This window comes from Rattus norvegicus, chromosome 15 (assembly GCF_021556685.1).
Source record: "Rattus norvegicus strain SHRSP/BbbUtx chromosome 15, alternate assembly SHRSP_T2T, whole genome shotgun sequence".
In the NCBI taxonomy this organism is placed as follows: domain Eukaryota; kingdom Metazoa; phylum Chordata; class Mammalia; order Rodentia; family Muridae; genus Rattus; species Rattus norvegicus.
Genome location: NC_141548.1, coordinates 40,021,812 through 40,044,358, shown reverse-complemented (window position 1 = coordinate 40,044,358; position 22,547 = coordinate 40,021,812). Strand labels below are relative to the sequence as shown.

The window sequence follows — 22,547 nt, the reverse complement described above, 5'->3', positions numbered from 1 at the left end:
AGCTGCTTTACACAACGCAGACCACTGCCTGCAAAGACTTATGTCTTATCTGCTCTGTCACCAAACCCTTTCTGGTCCTACAGGCTTGTGCAGACCTGGCCTGTACAAATGAGTCTATTTCCTGAAAAAAGTTTCCCTTCTCTTCCTTTCTCTCTTTCCTTCCCTTCTTCCCCTCCCCCACCTTCCTCCCTTCTGTCTCCCCTCCCTCTCCATCTCCTCTCTCCATTTTCTTTCTTTTTATCTCAACTATTCCAATAGCTATTTGGCCACAGGAATATTTTAAAGAAAGATATTCACCATGAAAAGCACCTGGCCCAGTGACTCTGTAGCCCTTTTGGCACCTCGTATGAGAACTCCCCTGATGAGGAGGGGTGTTTCTATACTATACAGAAACCCTAAGTTCAGATTTCTTGAGTTCTTCCTTCACACTCTAGGCTGGAATTGTCAGTCCATGGTCAGTGACCTGCTAATATATGTTACCAGAATATAGCCCAACCCATTGCCTTGTTGACCACGGCTGCCTTCATAGATCAGTGGACAGGTCAACAAGGATCATGTGACCCACAATAACCAAATTATTTCCAGTCTTGTATTTTTCTGGATAGTTTACTAGCTCCTGGTGCATCCTGACTAAGGCCCTAAGTGACCCCAGCTAGTCCATGGGTGCCTGCAAGTGCGTCATCTCCGTGCTTTGGGGCTGAGGGCTGCAAACCACACCAAATACACACCATAAACTTTGTGTCCAGAATGTGGCTTCCGGTGTTAGCTTTCAAACAGTTTCTCCCTCTAAGTAGCATGTATCCTTGTGCCAGTGGAAGGTGTTGCTTGATCTTTAAAAAGCTCTGCGTTGATTGTATAAGTCACTTTACTGTTATTTACACACCACACACACACACACACACACACACACACACATCCCACACACCCCAAAGGCCAACCTCTTTGATTTCAAAGCAATCATTCACTCAGAAGAACATAAACTTTCTACCAGATGCTAGAAAGAAAAAAAATCTGGAAAAAAGACTTGAGAACTTTAAACGTTACTATGGTATCAGTTCATTGATTGTATTTCTTTCAGATGAATGGTGTGTATGGAGCTGCTGTCATTGTGCTAGACAACCATGCAACAACAGACACAAAGCTGTATTAAATGACCTTCTTCCTCTACCAGAACAAAGAGAATATTGCTTAAATTCACTTGAGTAGATATGTTCTCAAGGAATTGTATGGAAAGTAAACATCTTTGTGAGGTCACAATGTCCAATGCTAGGGAAGACCATGCTACCTCTACCGTGTGACAGAATCATAGTAATGCAGGAAAGAAAACACGGTTGGTTTGTAAATACTACGTGGTGTGCTTGTGTGCAAGTCCTAGAGCAGTGGTTCTCAACCTGTATGTCACGACCCCTTTGTGAGGACCACATGTCAGATATCCTGCATATCCAGATACTTATATTACGGTTCATAACACTAGCAAGATTACAGTTATGAAGTAGCAATGAAATAACTTTATGGTTGGGGGTTCACCACAACCCTGTATTAAAGGGTCACAGCCTTAGGAAGGTTGGGAACCACATCTAGAAGAAAGGGGCATAAATTGGGCAGAGAACAGTTACTGTAGCTGTTTAATTCTTACTTAATTTAAATATCTGATGAATGTCTACTTAATTGATTTCTCCTGGGCTCTGAAGACATTAGTTCTTTTATAATGTTAATTGTGAAAACATTGCTCAAGTGTAGACATCATTTAAAATATAAACCAAGAGTACTCATGGAGAGTTTTTAAAGTATGAAGCCTCGTCTTTACCCTCTGGCATTTTACAATCCTGTTGGGAAACAGCAACCCAACTGGAAGAATGTAAATCCTGATGTAGCTTTGCCAGTTTTCTCTGAAGGAGCTGCTCCTCAGATTCCTTTGGGCATAAGAGCTCTCTTGGTGAGCAGGGAATGTTCACATTCCTGAGACCTGATCCCTGAGCTTTGAATTCTGGGTAGGGTTCAACCCTCTGCATATTTTCCAGCAGGTACCGAGACATCTTGGTTTGGGTGGTTCATAAGCCATGTCAGAGCACACGTTCCACACATTTGCAAGGGTCAGCAGATGGCAATAAGCCAGTTTTCAAGGACGAGCAGGGTTAGCCTCCCAACCTTAGAGGAGAGTTCAGGGAAGCTGAAAAGGTCCTCTTCCCTACATCTTCTTCTCAACAACTTTCTAACCCTTGTAGTTTGGAAACAAATACTCCTAGCACTGGATCATGCACTTCCTTGATTTGGAGCAATTGTCACAACAAAGCAAAGTCATTGTTAGGCCATCGCTGAGTTAATACCTCAGTTTGGCTGGCTTTGTTGATTCTTCATTCTGTGAGGTGTTGATGGGAGAGCAGCAGGCAGTAAGGACCCTGATGCCCAGAGGGCTGGAAGAGGAGGGCATCCCAGGGGAGAGGGCTGTCCCAAGCATTTCCATGGCTTCAGGAAGAATGGAAGTGTAGTAAGGGACATGGGAATGCGGCATCAGGAACACTTTTACTTATACACGACAAGGTACAAAAAAGGTGGAGATGTTCACTTACCTCTCCAACCTCAGTAAAGTTATTTCTCTTCTCATTCGATCTGGGTCTATTTAGGAAAGCTTCTAAAATGCTATAAATTGTTGGATGTGGTGGCATAGGCCTCTAATCCCAGGCAGAGTTAGACAGATCTCTGTGAGTTTGAGCCCAACTTGGTCTTCACAGTAAATTTCAGGACAGCTAGGGATATGTAGAGAGATCCTGTCTTAAAAAATAAGTTACAAATTGATTTGCTTCTGTGTTGGGGGATATTGCTTTACAACTCTAGATTTTAGAGATTAGCTGTAGAAAGCTATGGGGATCATCTTGTTCCAGGAGAGTAAATAGATTTCAACTCATGGACAATCTCAATTGATTGGTAGTGATGGGCCTGATAGAATGTGCTGTGTAAAGCTCAGTAGGTGATTAGCAATGTCTGCTTTATGTGTCATGGGAGTCAGCAGGGCTCCATTTGTCTGGTATCCTAATTTTACACATACTCAGAAATTAAAGTCCAGGCCTAGTTGCCAAGAAAGCTAAGGGGGGAAAGTTAAGAGCTTGGTTTGTAAATCGGTATGTGGTCCCAAATGTAAAATGACTTGATCTTTCTTGTTACAGAAAGTTGCCTATAGGACTCCTGATGTTGAAAGAACAATCTGCTGGATGATCAGGTTTGGGTCCTTGTGTACATTAGCTTAGCTTCTATCCTTCACGTAGTCACTTATCATTGGAGTGGAATATGTCAGGGGATCCGTAAACAGGAACCCAGATAAGGCTGGGATAAAAGTCTGCACGTATGTACAAGTTTTCCAGAGCATTTAAATTGCCAAGCAGGCCCCCATGATGTGTCAGGAAATGAAGCAGAAACCAATGTGTTTTCAACAACAGGGTATCATGTCTCTCCACTTCTCTTCTGCTCACTGTGCTTCTCTCTCCATCATTGCTTGCGTAAGAACTCAAGATCTCTGGAATCATTTCTCTGGGAGCTTTGTGTGTTCTGGTATGTTAGAGTCACATGTATCTACACATTTGGCCAAAACGGTGCAAGCTAATGTTGCCCTATGTTAATGAGAAAAGTGGAAAGCCTTAGGATTCTGACCATAAACCAGTTTCAGCCAGTTGGGGTTGTAAAACAGTAGAAAAAGCGCACCCCTTAGAAGCTTTCATCATAGACGTGACTGGTGGGCAGTTTTGTAAATTTTTCTTCCATCACCTTCCTAGAAGACATAATTCCCACCCACTCTCCTCCTGGTCAACCACAGTGCCCCTTGTGAGTTGACTTTAACAGGAAGTGCCTGTTGTTTCATCCCTTAGCCCTTTTGCTCCTCCTCCCTTGAGCTTCTGACAGAGCTGCCTCCCTACCAGCATTCTTCTCTGTCTCCAGTCCTTAACAAAGTAAGACGCCCCTTCATCCAGTCACGGAATCCCCACTCCACTGAATCGCTATGTTCTATTTACTCTGCAAATGTCTGTTGACTATCTTCTGCTGCCTAACCTCGACCTGAGCAGCTTGGGTCCCAGAACTCTGGCTGGGAGTAGTAAGGAATGAGGAAAGACACACAGAAACAGACAGAGAAGCTGGGCACAGGTGGAGTTCTTTGCCTACTGCAACCCAGAACCTAATAATAGGCATAGCACAGGAGTTAGCTAGTGTCTGCAGGAGAATAGTCTGTAACAGTCTCAGGCTGTAAACATCAGGAGAGCAAGCCATAGCGACTAGTCTTTGCACATACTAGTCACTAGTCCTTCATGAACTCTTGTACTTGGGCTCCTTTACTGTCTTGAGCCTGGCCATATGGACAATGGCTTTGCCAATTTATCATGTGTCGCAGTTGGTCTCAGAGTCATAGCTTGGCAAGCTATGCATGTGTCAAATCACATTCACTGCAGACTTCACTCCCTCAGGCCTCCTCTACTCCCTTCACTGGGCTATCATCAGAAACATCAGATATAGATCCATGTCACGCAGACTCCTCAATTTAGGCAATAGCTAGATTTACACAAGAGATAAAAATACTAGGCTAAATGGAGTGCGAAGAACCTTCCAGGAAGAAAGCATTGCCTGGCAAAAGCCAGAAGGCAGAGAAGAATACAATAAGAAGTAAGCTACTGTGGTGTGCATGAGTATATGTGTGCCTGTGCGTGCGTGTGTGTGTGTGTGTGTGTGTGTGTGTGTGTGTGTATGCATGCTCGATGGTCATGGAGTACGCCACTGAGGTTTGTCTCTTCCAAACCTCATCTTAAACTTGAATTGCTATAGCAACAATCTTAAGAGGCAGGGACTTTCATAGGTGGTTGGACCACAAGGCTCTGTCTCTATTAGGTGTTAATGACATTGTTCTTGGAGTAGGTACCTACACCCTGTTTTATCCCTCTGCCATGCTCTCCCCCCACCTCTCTCTCATACACACACACACACACACACACACACACACACACACACACACACACACACACCTTCCAACATGGGATACTGCCATAATGAAATCCTGGTGGTGCAGAATCCCTCAGTCTTGTACACCTTACAAAGCTACAAGAAGGACTCCTGTTGTTTACAACGACGTGGTCTGCAGCATCCTGTTATTATAGAGTAAGACAGACCCAGAAACCCTGGGGGCACAGGAAGTTAGAGGAATTCAGTCAGCTCACGGAGGGTCTAGACTATGGGAAAGAACTCAGTTGGAAGGCCATGAGTGACAGAGAACCTCCAAGTGGCTATAGGTGAGAAGAAGCAGAGTACACTTTAGACATAACAATTCTCATAAAAGCTTTGACATTTTCTTCCAGTACGTCATTTGAAAATCTATTGCTGACTTGTATGAGACATAGCCATTGCGTTGTTCTCCGTGTAGACAATAATCCCTTCTTTTTCAACTTTGCATAGTTGGCAATGCAGCCAGCAGGAGAATGTACTGGAAGGGGCTTGGGCATCAGGCATATCTGTTTGATTCTTGTTACGATGCTTTGGTGTACCAAGAGAATAGAGTAGGAGGACCCACCCTGGGCGCAGACAAGAATGTGAGTTGCTATTGAGAATGCAGAAAGAGTAATAAACACAAATGAAAGCTGATCTGCTTTTCATTATCACCATGTGCTGGTGATTCTGCAGCATGCCAGTATCAAAATGCAAGAATCATCACTTGTGGGCTTAGGTTCTAAACAACTGAGGGATTAAGGTTGAGGTCTGTGCAACACTGTATTAGGAAGTTGCAGTAAAGTTCCATGGAAAAGTCACCATGGCAATTCTGTCATTAGCTTGCTGACTAGCCTCAGCTGATGCTCCATCTATCCACCCATCAATCCTTCACCCATCTGCCCATTACCCTCGGGGATACTCTTTCAGTCAGATGCACTCACATATTCCCCCTCTCTGGAACCTCACAAAAGGTATGCCAACTAGACATTTTAGCTATTTCTCTTTTAATATGTTTCAGATTAAATCACGTTATTGTTTTGATTGATTGTTCTTGTTTAGTTCTACATTGGTTATGTAAGACAGCCTTAGCTACACAGAGAAAACCTGTCTCAAAACAAAACCCAAACCAAATTCCTTCCCATACCCTTCACCATCTATGGCAGACAAGAGAGTAGGCTCTGGGGTCCTGAGAGTGAGAGAGCTGTCTCTGCCCTCACTGGGTGGGTCCTGCACCTCACCTAGGCAGCATGGTAGAGCTCACCCTAGGGCAGGGCTGCAAGTGAGCTGGCCCTGAGGGTGTGAGCATAGGAGATTTGGATCCAATCCTTGTCTGCCATGGGGTAGTATGGGCAAAGGAGAGATGATCTAGCTAGGGTCTAGGAGACCCTAGCTGTTTGCAGCATGTGGGCGAGCTGGCTTGGAGGTCATGAGAGCAAGAGAACTGGCCCCACTCCTCATTAGTTGCAGCGCTCTGGAGAGTGGACCCTGCACCTCAACTGGACAGCACAGTAGAGCTGGCACTGGTGGCAAAGGTGTGGGTGAGCTGCCCCTGCCCTTTGCCTACTGTGGCTTTGGATAGCTAGCCCAGGCAGTGCTAGAGCATTCACTCTGGTGGTGTGGATACAGGCACGCTGGTGTATCAGGCTCTCTCTCTCTCTCTCTCTCTCTCTCTCTCTCTCTCTCTCTCTCTCTCTGTTATCCTTTTTGACTTTCTCATCAACAAAGCATCAGATTATTGTAGTGTCATACTTGTCATCTCTGATATTTGAAAAGTTTAGCTATGCTAGTGATTATGTAAGGATACTATGAATTGAATTTCATTAATGAATAGAGATGGAATGCTATTTATTGGCCCCTCATATCTCTTCCTTGGTATCTGATCAAATTTTCCCCCTATTTTTTAATTGGGTTGCCTTTCTTTTTATTACTCTGTGTGATGGTTTAACTGAGGTGTCCCTCATAAGTCCACAGGATTTGAATACTTGGGGCTCCCCTGTTGGTGGAACTGTTTAGGAAGGATTAGGAGGTGTGGCTTTGTTGGAGGAGGTGTGTCACTAGGTATAGGTCTGGAGGTATCCAAAGCCCACACTATTCCTGGTGTCTCTCTCTTCTGGTCGTTTATGGATCAGGATGAAAGCTCTCAGTTGTCACAATGCCTTTGCTCTGCCATAGTGAATTGCAGCTCTTTGGGACTGTAAACCCAGTTGAATGCTTTCTTTTGTTAAGGCGTCCTGGTCATTGTGTTTTGTCACTTTATTACAGGTTTGTGTATGTCCCATGCGACAGCCTTTTGTCAGACACACATTGGAGGATTTCTACCACCTGTGTTTGCCTATGCATTTCAGAAATAGAGTCCCTTTTGTGAGTATAGTTTTAGTTTTGATGAAGTCTAATTGCTGCTCTTTAGTATTTATGTTGTCCAATCTAAGAAGTCTTTGCTCAGCCCTAAGAAAACTATCTTGTGCTTCTAGCTTTGACGTTTCTTACTGTGACTTCATTAGGCATTGATGCCATGTGTGTACAGTGCTACAAAACAAGGATGTGTCAAGTGTCTCTGCGGCATCCTATGGCTCTGTGCACATCCTCAGGAGAGGTACAGGCAGATCATACAGTGGCTCTACTTTTAGGTGTTTGAGGGTTCTCCATCACTACAAACTCAGAATTACTACATCTCCATCACTATTACCTCAGAATCCTACAAAAACCGCATGAGGTGGCTGTCCCCCTGCTTCCTTACAGGCATTTGTTATCTCCCTTCCGACTGAGGTGAGATGAATCTCGGGATAGTTTGCGTTGCCTTTCCCTGTCACTCAGGACAGCCAACATTTCTTTGATCATCCTTTTGAGAAGTGTCTGGACTGTTTATTTCCCATTTACTGATTACATTACTTGTTCCTTTGATATTTAGATTTTTTGAGTTGTTTGTATGAGCTTGATGTTCTATGTATATATTGTGCATGGTTTTGCTGTCAGTTAATTTATTAAGAATTACTTTAAACTGAAGATTAAAATCTCTCTGGTGAACATGTGCACCAGAAGATGTTTAGTCTTCTGCTGTTTGATAAAGCGATCTACAATACCAATTAAATGGTTCATTGACTAGGATATTCGTATCTCTTTGTCTTTATTGAGGCTTTTGTTTGTTTTTCTTGCAAATGTTTGAGATAAAGTTGTCAAGTTTTCAGATCATAGGATCGGCCGTTTCTTCCTTAATTTTGTCAATATCTGTCACAGGCATTGCCAAGTTCTACCATTAGCTACATACACTAATGATTAAAAGACTTCTTTATGGGCATTTTATCGGCCCAAATTTTCTTTCTTTGCTTTGATAATAATCATACAGTAATTCCAGCTTTCTTAGTAAGTGCTTATTTTCCAGGCCATGGTCACCTGGTATGGCCTCAAGGAATTAATCAGGCATGGTTGGCGGGACCATGGCAAGACTGGGGCTGTGACTATTTTATTGAAAGCGTGAGACTTTTTACAACTTTATGAGGAGCTGAATAAAGTGGCCAGGATCAATACAGTTGTGGTTGCCAGGATACAGTGGGGTTTACAAACCTTACAGGATGCACAAGGTTCATGTCCTAAGACCAGTTGTCCTCTGAAGTGTCCATGCTTCCTTGACTACTAAGAGAACATGCGGAGAAACACAAAGCATCCTGGTTGCTGAGGGAGTGAATTGGTCTCTCAGGAACTGGAAGGTACACAGTGCCCGAAGGGCCATGGACTCTAACCTGAAAAACCTGTGACTCACACCTCTCAAAGTAGTTGAGCCAGGCCAACTCCCAGGTTCCCCGCAGCCTACAATATCTATTTTCTTGTCTTCTTACTTCCAATCTATATTTATCTGTATCTTTAGAGTTTCTCAGTTGCCATGAGGTGATCAACCTTGTTCTACAGGCACACATGCATGCCCATGTGCGCGCGCGCACACACACACACACACACACACACACACACACACACACACACACACAGAGAGAGAGAGAGAAAGAGAGAAAGAGAGAGAGGGGGGGGGATAGGGCAATAGTCATCTTCTCTCCTCTCCTCAGGGAGAATAAAGATCCCAACAGCATGCCTTTGATTTACATTAGTAGAACAACAGACAGTGTCTTTTAAGAAAGTGTTAAAAATCAAAAGTGTTTTTAATGGAGGCAAGGTGGCTTATAGAGAAGATGTGTGTGACACACAGACAAAAGACCAGTATGGAATAAGGTGAGATTTCTACCTCAATGACTGCATATAACTTAATTCCTAGTTTTATATAATTAATCCAGATATAAATTAATAAATGAAGTAGTATATGTAAGGTCATTTTTCCTCTTTCACTAGGATACCTAAAAGTTTACAGGTTTGAGTTGACAAAACTAATGTTTTTGTCTTAGTTTTCTGCTTTCAACAATGAGCACTGGCTTTGTAACTGGGAGAACCTATAAAGAACCCATGGTCTTCATGAGAAGGGAGACAAGGACGATGGCTTCCATTTTCTCTGGGCAGTATGTCTCTTGCTTATATTGTTCATGGGCTGTGAGGCAGCTTCCGGGAGAGAGCTCCCATTAATATCTTGCTGCTCGAGAAGAAGACTACCACCAAGGTGTAAAGCCCATTTGAAGCAAGCTTTGATTAAATGCTGGCCAGGCTGATGGACTCTCTGTCCAGGTCCATCTCTGATTTCCCAGAAAATGGTCACGAGTCACGTTTTGCCTGACCCTAAAAAGGCAAAACTCACAATTCACCGCATTTCCAATCAGGGGCAAGTGTGCATTCTGACATAGTCCCTGCCCAGATACACATCTGGTGCAATAAGCTTGTTTAAGGGAGCAAACTTGGGTAAGGGTGTGAAAATGTGGCTTGTTATAGCCCATAAACAATAGTGTGGTGGTTTGAATAGGCTTAGCCCAGAGAGTGGCACTATTTGTAGGTGTGGCCTTGTTGGAGGAAGTGTGTCACTGTAGGGGAGGGCTTTGAGACCTTCCTCCTAGCCACATGGTGGACAGTCTCCCCACTTTGCCTCTGAAACAAGATGTTGACCTCTCAGCTCCTCTAGTGCCTGCCTAGACACTGCCATGCTTCCCTCCATGAGGACAGTGGACTGAATCTCAGAACCTGTAAGCCACCCCCAATTAAATGTCCTTTATAAGAGTTGCCTTGGTCATAGAAACCCTAACTGAGACAAATAGCCTCCAGTGTTTCAGGAAGTATTTCTACTTGGGCAAGGGGCTTAAAGGCGAGAGGTATTTTTGTTTCCTGGATCTCTTAGGCACAGAAATTTAAAGATTTAAAACATACATCTTACGTCTTACACTCATTGCGATGGCTACAGTAGCCACACTACTCACCCTGCCAGATCTGATCACCCACAAACTGCGAATACAAGGATGATTGTCTATGTTTACCATTTAAAACATGTTTTTATCTTACCTGTGTGGCTGTTTCCCTACATGTTATGTGTGCCATGTATATGCAGTACCCATAGAGGCCAGCAGAGGGTAACATAGTCCCTGGAACTGAAGTTACAGACAGTTGGACCCTCCATGTGCTGGGTCCAGAACCTGAGTCTTTGGCAAGAGTAGTAAGTGTTCTTAACAGTTCGTCCATCTCTCCTGAACCCCACCTTACTAGTTTTAAAGTACAATATTTACTCTTCTGCAACTCATGATATCATTTGCCGCTAGTCCCAGGTATAGTGCAACCATGTAGAAATGCACACACTTTGTTTACTTCACCTTCAGTTCTTTTATTTATCTTTGCTTTATGTGCATCGGTGTTCTGCCTGCATGTATGTCTGTGTGAGGCTGTCAGATCCTGGAGTTACAGACAGTTGTGAGCTGCCATGTGGGTGCTGGGAATTGAACCCGGGTCCTCTGGGTGAGCAGTCAGTGCTCTGAACCACTGAGGCATCCCTCTGACTTCAGTTTATTCCACCTTGTCATCCAACTCTTCCAAAGGCAGTCAATGGAATTACCAGGATGCAGCCACTCGATAGACTGGTAGCTTCTCTGCCTACTGGTTTGAGCTGGTAACTTGGTGAAATGCTTTTCTTGCCTACTCATAACAGAACTGCAGAAATCCAAACTGTACGTCTCAATCTGAATTGAAAAGCAGAAGCTCCTGCAATTTCCCAAAGAGTATTTTGACTTCCATATGGAAGGAAATCCTCTCTAGATGCAGACCCCATAAGGAACCCGAGAAACCATCGCCCTTCGATTCCCTTGTCCGGTCTCCCCCCTGCCTCTCTCCTTGCATGCTTGAATCTCTGCTATCTTAGGCTTATCGACACCGACTTAACCAAGTGAGTCTGCTGGGAATTTCTCATGACAGGTGCGGAGAGTGAGACAAATGTGTTCCCTCATGGGTTAAAGGTCTTGCCTGCCTGTCCTCTGCTCCCACCTCAGCCCTTGTACTTACACAGCAAGGTGCTTGTCAGTCTTCACCAAAGGAGGGGAGCAGATGTCATGATAACCAAGGAGTTCATAGTTTATAGTTAAGTCGGCACTGGAAAGAAATATGTGGCATGTGTTTAGAACAATCGATAGGCTAGTGCTTATGAACTCAAAACAAACACTTCCAAAATGTAACCTTAGAGACGGGCAGAAAGAGTCATGAAGCTCAGGGAGGCTGTGCTGTGTTGTCTGTCTGTCTGTCCTGGAGGTGAATGCCCATGCAGAGGCTGACTCCCTGTGCTGTGTTGTCTGTCCATGGAGGTGAGCGCCCATAGAGCTTTCGTTCTGTTAGTTTTCTTAGAGAAAAAAAAAAAGGGTGTGGTAGGATTCTTGGGAACTGCTTTTGGGGAATGTTGCAGGCAGGTATATTCATCTTGGAGATGAATGTTGTAGAATGCACATTAGTTTATGGAAGTCTTTAAGAAGGAAACTACTCAACCTGTGTAAGCCATGTTTAGAGTCTGTGTTGTAGAATTTATTTGAGCCTAGGAATCCTTTCTGCACACAGCTCTCATTAGTAACTCACAGGGCCAGCATTCGCTGGAGTCTTCCTAGGGCACTGCAATGTCAGTCCATCAGAATCTCACTTGCCCTCAGAGGAACGGTCTTTTATTTGTAGTAGGTGAAAAACGCAGCCCCCCAACTCCCAGCTTCTCAATAAAGTCCAATACAATGAGATTCTCTTTCAAGTAAGTGTGTGTGTGTGTGTGTGTGTGTGTGTGTGTGTGTGTGTGTATTAGGGTGGAGGGCTGCCTTCTCTTAGTTCCTGAGGGGCTGCTTTATCAGAGGCCAACAGGAGGATGCCCACAGCCTAGCTGCGTCTTCTAGAGCCCCACAGAGGCTTTGATTCCCTATTCATACCCCTTCAGATGTGTCTGTCTGTCCTGGGCTATTTTAGAAATCAGACTCAGTTGGCATATAAAACTTGTTGAAGAAGAGTTTTTATGTTAGCAAAACTTTGATATTGCAGGGCTTTTATTTAAACATGACCAGAGACATGCTTTTTTGTTTTGATGAGTCTGCCTATCTATCTATCTATCTATCTATCTATCTATCTATCTATCTATCTATCTAATATATGGATATATACTTAAATACTCAAATACTCAATTCTTTTTGAACATACATTAAGCTTTAAATAAGGATTAAAATTGCATTTTTGAATCATGAAAGTTCCTGCCAAAATTTAATACGTTTGAAAAAAAAAAAAACAGGTCAAGAGACTCTCTAGAAGCAAGCATCAGGTTTTCTCATCTGCGGTCAGATCATGGATCACATGTGAGCCTTGTCATGTGTGGAGATCGCTGTGCCAGAATCGTGCTGGCTGTGCCTTTAATTTCTCCAGGCAGGGGCACCGTACCCTGGAGGATGGCCGAGTAGCTGTTCCTAATTAGGGCTGTGCTCCAATCCTAATTATGACTACGCTATCCAAGCCTGGTTCAGGAGTGTGATGATCGTCTTTAGACTCTGTACCCCAAACTGGCAAAGTAACCGCCTGACTTGGTGAAATGAACAAAATGTTCCCCGGCCAATGCTGCACAGACGAAGAAAAAAGTACAGCTTAGTCCTGCTCGCCTCCATCTGTTTGTACAGCCCAATCGACAGCAGCCGGACCTTCAGCTCCAGGCAGATGAGTTCTGACCCTTTCCTCCTGACCACTGCCCCGCCTCTGGACTCCTTTGCTACATTCTTAATTCCACTGACTCTTAGTCTGTCACCAGGGTATATGGACTGGGCTGACTCTCACTTCTGAGTGTCATGGCTGGCCAATTCATTTATGCTCCAAAGCCTTAGGTTAGAGGGAAACAGCTACTGCCCAGGCACAGGGCAGAAGCTTAACTTTGGACAGGAGCTTTCTGCACACGGAACCTATCCTGGCTAAAGGAGGAAACCTCGATCCTTCTCTCTGATGCAGTGCAGTGTCTGGCCCTCCTTGACGAGGTGAGCTAATGCCGTGTGCACCTCCTGAGGTTCTGAGCCAGGGGAGTCGAAAGACATGTAGGCTTCTTCACTGTGTCAATCACAGGACACAACTCTGTGCCTGTCTGTGTGTGAGCCTCAGAGGCCTCCTTCCTGAGGCAGCAGGCTTCCTTTGTATGCCTTGAACTTGCGAGCTGTTCAAACCTGGGAGGTCATATCTGACACCAGGTAGGACCCAGGACTGCTGCAGGTGAGGGGAGTGGGAATTGGGCCTGTATGTGTCGAGTCAGTCCAGACTGTGCCTGTTATAGGCAGTAGTGCTATTCAAAATACATTTCAGATCTCTCCTTTTAGGCTTGTTCTTGAGTGAAGAGGGTTACAAGGAGAAACAGCACCTATATTTCTATACCAGAGAGCATGATTGCTGGCCTAGGACCATCCACAGTACCTCTATATCCTTATAGAATGACAGTCAGTGATGTTTGAGGCTGCAAATGTTCTTGAAACTTGGATTTCTGGGCCATCATTATAGACAACTCCACTGCAAAGAGATAAACGTATAGGATGAATGTGTGAGGAATACATTCCTGGACTTTGGGAGATAGTTTGTTACTGCAGCAAAACCTAGCACACCCTGACTGATAGAACTCACAGGACAGCTTCAAATCAAGGTGGTCTTTCTCTGCACCAGTCTTCCCTGACAAGACTATGTTCTTTTCATCTGTGAAAGAGTTGCTGATGTCTCTGGCTGTGCTCCTTTTGATATCTTCTGTGCCAGACTTCCCTTTCAGGAGACTAAGACATGAGCAATGGTGTAGCATATGTGCCTTTCTCATCCTGTTATCTGTTTTGCATGAGAGCAGAAAGGATGGAGGAGTCTCAGGTTCTCTTTAACTCCAAACTCAAGGGGAGAATCAGCAAAACGTGAACACAAAAATAACGCGACCAGCACAACTGAGATTAAAGCTTATGAGAAATATTTTGAGGAGCTGCAGAACCTGCAGTGACTATAAGAAGGAATAGTAACGTTCATTAATTTGCAGTAGTTTGAGTAGTAGTAGGAGGAACATAACTTAAAGTTATTTTCTCAGTTGGTGCTAGGCTGTGTGTCACTCAAAGGTTTCTATCAACCGTATCGATACTTCATACCTAATGAACGAAGGCATCTCTCTGTTTTAAAAATCCAGTACTTTATAAATATGAGTATCATTTAGGATTGGTAAGTCAAACTTGGAAAACAAACACAAGTAAAAGATAGGGAACTGCGTGTAATCCTGGCCTTTGGAACTCACTGTTAACCATCGCTTTCCTGACTTTGGAGATATGACGTGCACCCCCATCGCAGTTTGGAAGCTGGCTCCCCAAAACTGGCGTGATGGTCTTGGGGAATCCAGTGCTCAGGAGAGGAGTGGATTTAGATGACATCATGCAGGACAGGACAGCAGTTCTTGGGGGATCACTTCTCCACGTTCCCCACATGAGGCCATGGGGATAAAGTGCTGTCTCCAACCCAGAAGTGACTCCCACCAGATCCATGCTATGTCTACCTCTACCTCATCCACCTCTATGTCAGACGTCTACCTCTCAAACTGAACGGATCAAATGTCTCTTGTTTAAACCACCTGCTCTGCGATATTTTGTTATGGCGGCTCAACATGGTCTGTGTTTATGTGTGATGCTCCCATATATAAACAAATGCCTACTGTGTAAAACCTCAGCACAGAGGCCGGCTATACAGGATGGTTAGCCGATACAAGGGCAGACATCTTTCTTGTCTATTTAACTAGGGGGTCGTTAATGTATTTGGGAGACAAATTATTTAAGCTTAATTATTATAGCAAGATTTTTACCTTATAAGTCTCATTTATTTAATAAAAACTAAGTTACTGTCATTTGAAATAAGTAAGCTCTTTGATCTGGTATTCCTAAACCTGTCTGTTTTTCGTTTGTGTTTATTTTCATGCTCTGCCCAGTCCTTGTCCCTCTCAAAGTCTGTGACTCTCATCAAGAATGAGTTGAGATTCCTTTGAGCACCTCCACAAACACTGGTGGTTTCCGTGTCCCTTTGTGTAAGCAGCGGGACCATCAGGGCATGACTGCATGTGACTCATCTCTCTGCTCTCCTCTGCTTTCTCTGCCACTGTGTCTCACTTCAGTGGCACAGACACGCATGCCGTTGGCAGAGGAATCAGGCCCTGTGCCCCTCGGTCCTTACCCGTGAGCTCCCTGCTTCCTGCGCTGATTTTCCTCCTCGGAGTGGAGACTGAGCCTTCGTCCAGCATCCCTCCTGCCCAGCGTCAGGACTTCTTGGACCACAGCACAGGAAATAAGAATCTGCTCCTTTGTGAGTGCTGGTGACCTTGGGCACCTGGTCTGTTCTGGTGTTTCTGTCTCCGCCCTCAGTGTACACTGCAGCCTCCTCTCTGGTTCTCATTAGGCAAAATCTGTTCAAATAGGCTCATGCACACTCTTACAGGAACGTCTGCCCATGGCCCTCTGTGCCACCATCATTCTGGGTCTCTTGCTGTGCTGGCCCGGTTTCCTTTGTCTCCTCCTCACTGGGTGCCGAGTCATGGGACGGGCTTGATACTGTCACACAGAAAGGGTGGTAGATTTGTGTTAATAACAAGAGAGAAAACAGAAGCCAAGTGTGACAGAGAAAGGAGGTCTTAGGATGGCGTTCTGGTGCCCTCCCTGAGTCAGCCTTTGGAGTCCCGGAACACACCCTGCACCACACCCAGGCTGCTCTTCTGTCACCTGCGCAATTTCCTCAGGGGCTGTGACTTCAGTCGATGTTTTTACCTAAACCTGGAAAAGTGCTGTAGTAGTTTCCACTTCCGCTTGCGTGAGGTGAATGAACAAGGATCTCTTAAGTTTGCCTTTCTTTCACTGGCTTACATTATTGATCATTTTGTTGGACATTACACATTCCCTGTGCTAAGATATTCCACCTTTCAGCCTCCTTGTCCCTTCCTGCTCCAGAGCGTCCTGATGGGGCTGCCTGGGGCGGCTGGCTTCTCCTCCAGCATTTCTCCTGGGAGTTCTTTATGACTTTGTATTATTTTTACTTATTTGGCTCATTATAGTGACATTTGGTAGGAACGTAAATATTATAACATCAGCCATGCAACCAATAGCATGGCTTTTACCTGTCATGTGAGTTACAAATCTAATTCTCCTGCTGCTGATTATCTGCACTTTGTTCTTCTATGGTGGCCTAGAGTAGACAGATGTGTTACATTTACATATAGCTAAAGCTGCCTTTCCTTTTGGGTTCTTGCCTTTGGTGTTATGTTACCTAGAAAGGGTTTTGCCGTGGTTTATTCAATTATTTATTTGTTTCTAGTAATTTCAGGGAATAACCATTATGGTTTGAATGTAAAATGGCGCCCACAGATTCAAGAATACTTGGTCTCCAGCCCGTGGAGAGTTCCATGGACGCTTAAGAGGCAGGGCCTCACAAGAGGAAGTGGGCCACAGGGGCAGGGCTTGAGAGCTGCACCCCCATCTGCTTCTCGCCTGCTTGCAGAGTCCTGCACTTTCAGGACAGAGCTGGTTCCCAAGGCTGATACCGAAACCCCCTGCTTGCAAGGAGCCAGCCACTCCAGCCACCACGTCTTCCCCTACCAGGATGAACTGTACCTCCATGAACCTTCCCACAGGTCCTGTCAAGTATTTTCTCACAGTACAATTTCTCTTCTCAATCTTCAGAAATTCCTTATGTCCTGTCAAGAAGGTTTTGATATCTAGAGAAGACATGGCCAGTTCTTCTCTGTCAAGGAATGAGCAAGGAAATGGTTGGTCCACAGAACGAATTGATGGTTATGAGGGTGGGATTTAGCAACTCACTAGATTGACTACATTGGTTCCTTTCTATGAGAATGGCAGCAAAAATGTCTATAGTCTGGGATGGTTTGGGCTGTCTCACACACTTCCCTCGGCAACTGCTGCAATTCAAGTACACACTCACATTCCCTCCATGCTGAGACCCTGGGGTAGCAAGGGGCCAAGTGCTTTTGTTATCTAAACAAGGATACACAATATTCTAACTTTGACCATTTCATGGCCTAATCATTAGCCTCACCAAAGTCCCACTGTTAATAGTTTTATTGAGTTTACATTACTCATATCAGGTATTGTTAAACACAACACACACACACAAACACACATACACACACACACACACACACACACACTCACACACCCCTCAAAAGCAACCAATCAAAAACCCAGACTAAGACAGAAACAAAAGAGGAAAATAGAATAAGAAAATAGAAGGATGTTTGCTGCCGGGCCAATAAATAGTCCCTGCTGCACAAAGTTAGGACCAGAATGCAATTTTCTGGACTGCTTATTCCAGCATGCTTCCCTGGATCTGTTAGCAGCTCAATTCACGTGACCGTGCTATTCTTACACAACTGTCTGCTGTGAAGTCATCCTACTGTGAGACAGTTTGAACTGGATAACTCTACCACATAGGAGTCCACAGCAACGCCGAGAGACTGTAGCATAATCACCACAAGCTGTGAAATACGAATATGTACAAGGATGAGTCAACTCCAAGATGGCGGCACCTAAGCCAATGCATCAGAAGAGGTGGGAAGCCTGTCACATAAAACAGCTGCTTCCTCACTGTCTAAACTTGCCAGCTCAGAACTCCTCTCATCTGGTTCGCGTTTCAGTAATAAAAATGAAAAATGGCACTCCCTTTTCATTTCCTTAATTGAAAACCTTACCTCTGACAAATGAGTATCACCCAGAGAATTGAGATGTTGGTACACACACACACACACACACACACACACACACACACACACACACACACTCAAAGCATAAAGCTGGCTAGACTCCTGCTAGTCTGGATATTAATGAGGTATTTCCAAGAGAAATTGTTCATTGGAATGAATATTAACCTGGACCCCCTACAATTTAGAATGACGACAGCCCTCCACACTGGAAATGATGGCTCAAAATTATTTTCCTTGTTTTATTACCAAGGATCAAAATGCAGAGGCAGTAGCTGATTCCTGATAGCTTTTCTTCCTCTGCTCTCTCTCCTAGTGGGGCAGGCCTGAACCTTCTCCACAGTGACCATGCCTTCCTGTTTCCCCGGACTGAGTTGTGTTCTTGAGAAACAGGAGCAAAACTGCTTCCCTCCACCCACCCTTGCTGTTAGTTCTCACACCATACCTCCAGGGGCAGTCACTCTGCGTTTGTTAAAATCTGGCTCATGTAGACAAGTAAAGCCTTTCGTTACTTCCTAAGCAACTTTTTACACGGGAAGCATCACACACCAACAGAACCAGTCACGTTTCTTTGCTTTTCGCCTGTAACCAGAGCAACCCCAATGGTCACACCTGTTAGCTCACACTGAAAGGAAGGCTTGTCTTACTCGACCGATGAAGTAAATGTCTGATAGATGAACTCTTTCAGGGACAGACAAGGAAGCAATGAAACCAGCCCTTGGTGTCAAAAGGAATCATTGATTCAAAAACCAGACTACTCTATGAAGAAATTCCTGGGTTTTACTTCTCCTAGCTTGAACGCCACATCGTTAACATCTCATTTAGAGTCTTTCTTCACTTACTATCCCCTTTGTCCTCTTGGTGACCAGAATGGGACTGCTGGACTCAGTGAGATTGGAACCTCCATCTCTAAACTACTTCCTCCTCTTTTCTTCCTCAAAGTCCCATTGCCTCCTAAGTGGTTCCATTGTCCCCAAACCTTTCCTTTGGGAAAAAGTGCTTCCACAATATATTTTTGGTTCAGTTTACTAATTCTTCTTTCTTAAGAAATGACCAAGTGATCAGAGAAACGAATGCTATTTGTTTTCACTGCTTTCTCTCTGTCTCTGTCTTTCTGTCTCTCTCTGTCTCTAGCACATTGGCACGTTTAAATCAGAACTCACGGTCTGTCTGACCTTCATTGAATCACCTGGGAATCTTGTAAAACTGGGCCTTCTACAGGTATGAGAGGAGAGCCCGAGACTCTGCTTCTTGTTCCTGAGACTTGCTGAAGAGCACACATTTTGAGGAGCATAATTTTAAGTTGTCGAGTACAATCTCAACAATGGCTCCCACGATGTGGCAGCACTGATGGGAGTTCCTGCACGGGATGGCTCCTCCCTGGTTTGTAATCTCTTTTCAAGTCACCAGAGTTGCAGGGGTCCTTCTAGGTGTTTGCTTCAAACAGAACAACAGAACAAAGCAACTACTTTAAAAACAAAAAGAGAGAGACATGGTGTCTGGCCGCCCTGGGCATTCTGTTAGCAGGAATCGCAGTCTTCAGGGGTCTTAATTTTAAGAGCCATGCTATCAGATTCTCTGTCTTGGCATTGGAGCGAGGTGTTGCACCATGCCATAAAGTGCTCTGATTTATGGACTCAGTGCTCTTCCCCATAAAATGAGGAGAAAAAAAAAAACTTCTGCAGGCAAGCTAATGAGATTTCAAGTTATTTGTTACTTAATAAGCATTTAATGACACGAATATCGGAATAGCCCCATATGTAAAATGCACTTAGCATTCTGGAAATGTCAGCAGCTGGAAGTGAGTTCATGATGTGACGGGTGCAGTCGCCTCTCTCCAGACTCGCTCCCTTCTCCCCTCTCGGCCTTGTTTCTGGCTCTACTCACCTTTTCCTCTCATTTTCCACACGATCCATCAACTCTCTGGCATCTTCCCTTAGATCTGTGTCCAACATCCCAGTAAAGTCCAAGAAACCTTCTCACATCCAGCATCCCATGAGCTGTATCTTTGTGGACAACTCACTGGGGCCCAATCATCATAGTGATGACCTCAGAACCAAGGCCACTGCCACTTTCCCAACACCTCCGGGTGCCAGGTTGTGTTCTGCTTATGTCAACTCAATTATCTCATCCAATCCTGAGACTTTAAAGCTCTTGAAATGCTCCTTTCCAGAAAGATTAGATTAGGTCAATGACATTATTAACAATAAATATATCTTCTTTCTTCAACTCTCAAGTAGTTTTTGGATTTTATTGGTGTGAATGTACACATATGGTATTAATTTGAAAGGTCCAAGAAATAACACAATGAAAAGTCAGTCTCCCTCCTTATCTCTCTCAAGACTCTGCCCAGGGGCAGCCCCTTCCACTTTATAGGAAGAGTCCATTAAAGATACTATCTCAGATGCCTTTAAAAATTGACAATAACTGTGCATAAATGCTTAGTAATGCACTCAGTCTCATAAACACAGATTACAATTTGAATACATAGTACGCCTAGTCATGACAATTATGTCATCTCATTATCCCTACAGTACTGTGAGGAAGGCAGAAGATAATCCACTGCACATGAGGAAACTGTCCCTTGCGGCTATTGCCACAGCTTTCTCTCAGTCCTGGCTTCTGAAAGCCTGTCTCTCACTTTCTCTTATGTGGAGTCTCATTACAAGCTGAGTCCAGCTCCCTTCTTGGATGGCATCTGGCTGGCCCCAGCCACCACTGCTTCTTCTCACTCAGCCAACGCAGGCTCTCCGTCTACTTCCTGCCCTTTGACATGTTCAGGTTCCAGTGTCTATAGGAGGATGAAAAATTCCCTCTCAACCCCGTGCCTAATCCCTGCAAATGGTGAAGAAGTTCACATTACATAGCCAAAGGGATTTTGCAGATGGGTCCAAGTTGACAGACTTTGAGGTGAAGGGATCACCCTTGAATATAGGGTGAGCTCAACACACTTAAGTCTTTCAAGGTAGAACATTCCCTACTGAATCTGAAACGATGTTGTAGTGTGAGAAGGGCTTCTACACTCTTGTTGGCTTTCAAACAGGGGACTTGTACAAGAACCAGAGAGAGGCTACAAGGAGCCAGCAGTGGTCTCTAGCTGACAACCCACAAGGAAACAGGGGCCTTGGTCCAACAGCCTAATGGAACTGAATTCTGCCAACAACGTTTGAGAGCATGGAAATGGATTCTTCCCTAGAGCCTTTGAAGGGAGTGAAGCTGGAACAAAGCCTCAATTTCAGCTTTGTGGGGTGTCAAGTAGAAAACAAGCTGTGCCAACTGGTCCCCTAACCTATGAGACAGTAAATATACCCTTTTTCTTTTGCATGTGGTATTCATGTTTGTGTGTGCATGGCTCACATGTATGTCCCTTTGAGCATATAGAAGCCAGAGATTGACCTTAGTTTTACCCACTGATCTGTTTTGCCAGCCTCAGACTTGCTATTTTTTTTAAAGATTTGTTTCATTTCCATGTGTGTATATATACACAAGTGTAGGTGTCTGCCAAGGCTAGAGGGGTCAAACATCTAGAAGCTGAATTACAGACAATTGTGAATCACTGATATAGGGCCTGGGAACAGTTTTGCCCAGCTTGCTCTGCTTGGCTAATCTGTATGCATTAACTAGTGCCTATTCTGCATATCTGTGACTTTAACAACTGACAACCCACAATGCTGTTGATAGTTAAGGCTCGTAAGGTCGTGCATAGAATCTCCTTCCGGTCGAGGTTCAGCTGTTCCTTAGAAGGAAGAACAGTTTCAGAGTTATTTCTAGACTTCTTTCTCCTCACACTCACTTGAGGAAAAAGAAAGAAGCTAAAATAGAAAAAGATTTGCATGAAACACAAAAAAGAAACTGAAGAATAAAAGATCACCATGGAGCATATGCATGCTGAGGTGTAAGAAAGCTCTCCATAGATTGCTTACAGTTCAAAATTAGGACCAGCCTATGCCTACTTCATATTCCTCACTTAATTATAACAGGAGACAAGAGATGTGCAGGATCCCACATCTTAGCACCCAGAGGTATCCCCAATACGCAATGTAGTACGCAATAAATGTTTGCCAAATAGACGCACATGGAAGACTGACAATATCATGCTGCACTCTTGTCTCACCTAATGAATGAGGAGGGTCACAGAGAGTGTGGAGGCCATCAGGAGCTTCATATTTCTTCAGTCAGTGGCAAGTTCTGAGACAAGACAGGATGTTAAACTGTTCCGTATTACCACGTGACTGGCCTCCGGTATTACCCTCCAATCCCTTGGTCTCTGTGGAGCTCTGAGTCCTTATTACCTCCAATTGAAACGCACCACAAATCATCCTGCTCCCTTTATTCTTTCCCACCTCAAAGTCATCCCGCCATCCTGCTCCAATTAGAGTCCCTCCCATTAGTTTGGTCCAGGCATGTCTCTCCTTGCCTATCACACAGGCTCCTCAGGACAGCTCTCCTCTGGGAAGCAGATTGTTACAGACAC

At 44.4% G+C, this 22,547-nt stretch overlaps 1 long non-coding RNA gene across 6 annotated transcripts in view; it reads right to left on the bottom strand.

The window, feature by feature from the left end:
- Nucleotides 1–22,291, bottom strand: part of LOC148000990 (uncharacterized) — a 71,688-nt gene extending 49,397 nt beyond the window's left edge. For 4 of the 6 annotated variants that reach the window (XR_015638314.1, XR_015638310.1, XR_015638313.1 and 1 more), the window contains exons 1-4: nucleotides 22,188–22,291; nucleotides 15,544–15,917; nucleotides 13,777–13,869; nucleotides 11,374–11,460 (exon numbers count right to left, since the gene is read on the bottom strand). This is a non-coding gene — a long non-coding RNA (uncharacterized LOC148000990). Of the gene's footprint in view, nucleotides 1–2,570; nucleotides 2,769–11,373; nucleotides 11,461–13,776; nucleotides 13,870–15,543; nucleotides 15,918–22,187 lie in introns of those variants that run through there. The other 2 variants (XR_015638315.1, XR_015638311.1) reach the window with 2 other exon arrangements.
- Between the last annotated feature and the right edge of the window lie 256 nt (nucleotides 22,292–22,547).